Source organism: Strix aluco, chromosome 6 (assembly GCF_031877795.1).
Source record: "Strix aluco isolate bStrAlu1 chromosome 6, bStrAlu1.hap1, whole genome shotgun sequence".
Lineage (NCBI taxonomy): Eukaryota > Metazoa > Chordata > Aves > Strigiformes > Strigidae > Strix > Strix aluco.
Window position 1 is genome coordinate 44,918,911 of NC_133936.1, and position 5,425 is coordinate 44,924,335.

The window sequence follows — 5,425 nt, forward strand, 5'->3', positions numbered from 1 at the left end:
CCGCCGTGTCCTGCAGAGGGACAGCTGCAGCATCTCGGGGTTCCTTTCTTGTCTGCCCAGAAATGTGCCATGTTTTGCTGTGGGGAATGGGGGTGCATTAGTTCTGTTGGATTTGGAAGCATCTCCTAGTGACAGAGACTTTAAAAATTATTTTTATAAAAGAAATTTTGCAGGACTGCACTTTTTCACCATTTTTTGTCCCCATCCCTGGGTGTGTTTAAGGGCCGTTTGGATGAGCTGTGGGGGGATGTGGGGTAGGGGAGAACTTTGTAGAGTCAGGCTGAGGGTTGGACTCGATGACCCCGAGGGTCTTTTCCAACCTGAAGGATTCTGTGATTCAGTAGGAAAAAGCAGGCGGTAGGTAAATATGTGGTTTAGGGAGAAGGTGACCCCAGTTTTCGCTGGCCCAAGGAAGCTGTTCCGAGCTCCTCTCGAGCTCTATCCGCAGCCGCTGGCGGGGCAGAGAGGGCAGTGGGGGCGTTACCCCAGCGAAGGGGGGAGCACAGGGCGGGGATGGGGGGGCAGGAGGGGGGGTTTTTCCTCCCTTCCAGCCTCAGCACCAAGTGCCGGTTCGCTTCCCGAGGCGGCTGATCTGCTGTCAGTGAGCGGCTGTGAGAGCAGCCTGAGGGCAGCCGGGGGGTCTCAAGAGGGCACCGGGAACCCAGCCCCGACCGGCCAAAGTGGGAGGCGATGGCGGGGGGATGTCAGCCCGTGCGGAACCGCAGGGTCGGGGGGGCTCGGAGGGGTCCTGCCGGGGCCGGGGGTGGGGAGGCCCGTCCCGCCCCGGGAAGGGAGCCCCAGCCCGGCCCGCCAGAGCCCTTGGCCGGCTCCAGGGTGGGGGGGTGGTGCCCGAAGTTCCAGAGATGGACTCTCCAGGTGGATCCCACCTCGCCTAAGATCCAACACACGCACACAGCATTTGGGAAGTTGACCAAGTTGGGACGGTTCTGGATCAGATCCCGTCTATCGTGCCAGTGATGGGAGTGGGTTAGGGTCTGGGTGCCAGCAAAGGGCACAGGTGACAGTGATGGTCTCAGCTCCAGCCGCTGGGACCAGGACCAGTAGGTGTGCCCCGGGTGCAGCTACTGGAGGAACTGGGATGAGTAAAGTGAGCAAGTTGTGGCAGCAGCACACGAAGCAGGACTGCAGGTCACAGCCCGTGGGCCTGGTGCTGCCTCTGGGGAGCCAAAGTGATTGCATCTCCCACAGACAGCAGGGAGAAGTGCTGGGGATGTCACGTCTTAACAAATTTCAAGGGGGGGCGACTGGTGAAGAGGAGGTCCTGGGTCCAGGCAGGGTATCGGGCACAGGCTCACGCTGGCATGTGGGGAATGTGTGGGTGTGGAGCGTCTGTTGGGTAAATGTGTCAGTGCGTGTGTGTGCGCAGGAACTGGACAGCTGGTGTGTAGGAGGGAGCCGGAGGGCTGAGGGTACAGGGCAGGGTTATCAGATGGACGGAAGAGCTGTGCTGGTACTCAGGGCATCTGTGCTTTCACTAGTAACCTGCTGTCCTTGCCAGCTGTAGAGGAGAAAAGGGACATGGCTGGCTGTGGCCATGTGTGTTGGGTTTGTGTGTGTGTGACAGGGGGTTGGTAGCAGGGGAGGGGGCTACAGTTGTGGCCCCCCGTGAGAAGCTTCGAGGCTCCCCTGGCTCCAAGTTGGACCCACCTCTGGCCAAGGCCGAGCCAATTAGTGATGGTGGCTGCACCTCTGTGATAATGCACTTAAGAAGAGAAACCTGGGAGGAAGAGTGGGAGTGGTGAGGAGGAGCTGTGAGACACCTCTGCAAACACCGAGGTCAGTGGCAGAAAGGAGGAGGAGGGGGGCAAGGCACACTGGAGCAGAGACCCCCCTGCACCCCATGGGGAGAGGGCAGGCTGTGCCCTGTGCCCGTAGAGGTCACCGGGGGAGCACATGCCACCTGCAGCCCAGGGAGGACCCCAGGCCGGAGCAGGGGCTGTGCCCAAAGAACACCGTGACTCTGAGGGCAGCCCACCCCGGGGGGCTGTGACACACCGGAGGGACACAGGCTGGGTCAGCTCGGGAGGAGCTGCAGCCCCTGGGCAGGGCTCCTGCGGGAGAAGGTTCATGGAGGACTGTCTGCCGTGGGAGGGAGCCCACACTGGAGCAGGGGAAGAGTGCGAGGAGTCCTCCCCTGAGGAGGGAGCAGCAGGACTGACCTCAGTCCTCATCCCCTGCGCCACTGGGGGGGAAGAGGGAGCGAAATCGGGAGCAAAGCTGAGCCCGGGAAGAATGGAGGGGTGGGGGGAAGGTGTTTTTAAGATGTGGTTGTATTTCTTACTGTCCTACTCTGATTGGAAAATTAACTGGTGGTGGTGTTTAACTTAACTTGATGTTCTTCTTCTTCCCATAATGAGTCTTTTGCCTGTGACCATCATGGGTGAGTCGTCCCTCCCTGTCCTTACCTCGATTCTCAAGCATCAATGAGGACGGACTTAAAAACTCACAACAGCTCTACTGGAGGAATCGCTCACGGCTGTACTCAGCATTCGCACCTCCCCACCTGCAAGCGCAGACATACTGCAGGGCACTGGGCCATACTGGGATATATTGGGGAGCGCTAGGAGAGTCACTGGCACATAGTGGGGGCATTGGGAGGGTTGCTGGGATGTACTGGGGAGCACTGGGAGATACTGGGGTGCACTGGGGTGGTTACTGGGATGTACTGCAGGGCTCTGGGACATGCTTGAATATATTGGGGAGTGCTAGAAGAGTTATTGGCATATACTGGGAGGCATGGGGACATACTGGGGGCACTGGGAGGCTTACGGGGATGTACTGCAGGGCACTGAGACATACTGGGATATATTGGGGAGCGCTAGGAGGGTCACTGGGACATACTGGGGACATTACGAGTTTTACTGGGATGTATTGTAGGGCACTGGGTGTTTTGGTAATTGGGGATATCAATTAAACTCAGACACCAGAGTGAGAAGAGCAGGTGTATTTTACTAGAAATAACTAAATAATGTAACAGAATAATACAGAAAACATACAGTAAGAAAAGACAGAATAGTGCACTTAAACAAATAGGAAAATACAGGGTAATGCATCAAATCATTGCTACCTGAGAGAGAGAACAGTGATTAAGGAAGATCCATCCCCACTCACACCCGTTCCCACCACCCAGACCCGCAGGCGCTGGGCAGCCCCGGTTACAGCGAGGATTTGTTGAGCCTGTCCCGGCGAGTGGGAAATCCTACGCGGGGCGTCCACCCGTAGGTGAGGGACCCAAAGTCCCTGTGAGCGGGTCCGGCCTTATATACCCAAAAACCAGCAAGCCAGAATAGCTGGCACCTTTGTTTTAAGCGGAAATATCTGGTTTTCATCTCACGTTAGGTTCCCCCCAGAGCCTGGACAGGGCTCAAGGGAGAAGCTCAGGGAGTTTCCCTGCTTATCGAGTTGATTTATGAGCAAGGTCACACACCAGGTCACAAAGCCAGACAACTGTCTCTGTGACCCTGTTACCTTGCTCACACACACAAGGAAGGATACATTCAGGATAGACATGTTTTATGACGTTTAAGCTACATCTTCTATGCATATTTCACTAATGACTACACACAGAGTTAGCAGTTTCAGTTCAGGGCCTGTTGCTCAGGCTTCAGTATTCCCACCTTTTACATCAGAACAGTTGGTTTGCTATAACTTAGTATAATACCTATTAGCACAATGGTTATCAGTTATAAAATGTACAGGATTCATCTATAGGTCAACTCTGGCTTGGGCTGGTTGTCCAAGCCTTAGCACTTCACTGGGACATACTGGGATATGTTAGAGAGCACTAAGGGGGTCATTGGGACATACTGGAGGGCACTGGGATATATTGGGGAGCACTAGGAAGGCCACTGGTACCCAGTGAGGGTCACTGGGATGGTTACTGGTACTTACTGCAGGGCAGTGGGACATACTGGGATATACTGGGGAGCGCTAGGAGAGTCACTGGCACATAGTGGGGGGCACTGGAGGGTCGCTGCTATGTACTAGGCCACACTGGGACATATTGGGGCACACTGGAATGTATTGCAGGGCACTGGGGCATAGTGGGATAATTGGGGAGTGCTAGGAGAGTTACTGGGATATACTGGGGGCCACTGGACATACTGGGGGCACTGGGAGTGTTACTGGGACATAGTGGGATATGTTTGGGAGTGCTAGGCGAGTCACTGGGACATACTGGGGGGCTCTGGGTGTCGCAGATGAAAGTATTGACACGGCGATGGTTTAGCAGGAAATCTGGATTTATTAATAACTAACAGCAATTTATCATTACAAAATAATTCCGAGATGCTGAAAGAAAGAAAAGCGACTGATTCACAGACTCTGAACTGCCCAGATTCACACTCCCTCCCTCACCGGTGCCTTCCCTGACCCATCGATCCCTGCGCATCCACCAACGGACAGACACCCGGAAACGAGGGTCCGTCCCCCCATGAGCAGAGACCGAGCGGGTGACAGAGCAGCGAGCTCAGAGAACATTTCCCTCCTCTCGAGGGCAGAGCCAATCCTCCCGAGGCCTCGGCATTCCCCCGCGGGCCATCCCTGAGCCCCGAGCGGGGGCACCTCGCCCCGGCCTGCCCTCAGCTCTGGCAGCAGACGACACCTCCAGGGTTTGGTCCCTGCGAGGCTCCAGCTCAGGGGAGATGCTGGTCACAGGCCGCTGGGATCCAGGGGAGCTCCAAGGGTCTCCCTGGGGGGCGCAACGCGGCGTCCGCGGAGGCGCAGTCAGCGCGGAAGGGGGGGTCGGGGGGGGCACCCCCGGGCCGGGCCCGGCGCCCAGGAACCGCCGGTGCCGGGGACGCGCCGCCCGACGGGACCAGCCGGGACGGGCGGCCCCGCGTACCGCGGCCCTACTCTCAGTGCCCCTTTTTCCTACGCCAGTTTTACGCCGGTTTTAATCCCTCGGCGGACCGTGTTTTAAGGCAGAACCAGTTTCGCTACAGCAACCCCCAGAGAGAAACATCCAGCCGCACGCACTGGCACCACGGCGCAGTCTTGGATTAAGAGCCCCGCGGACCAACAGCCTCTCGCTACAACAGCCCCAATTCTCCCCATTTTCCTCGTGCTGTGTCTCACCGTCCAGGATTTCAGGGATCTCTCCTTGTGCCGCTGAGTAGCGCCCCCACCCATCCCTGTGTTACTTGTCAGAGAGAGGGCTCGGACCAGGCGCAGCCCCCCCCATCGGGGGTGTCCCGCGAGAGCCCCCCCGCTCCGCTCTCGGCCCCGACAGGACCAGCCCGGGGCCACCCTGCCCGGCCCGGCCTCCCCCTCCCGCCTGCCCCCGCCGAGGGACACCCCCCCCCGCCCCGCGGGGCCGTTCCGCAGGGCCCAGCGCGGAGTAAAGCGGCGTCCGAGCCGGGGACACCCTCCGGTGCGCCGGGAGACGGCGGCCGCGGGACGGGGG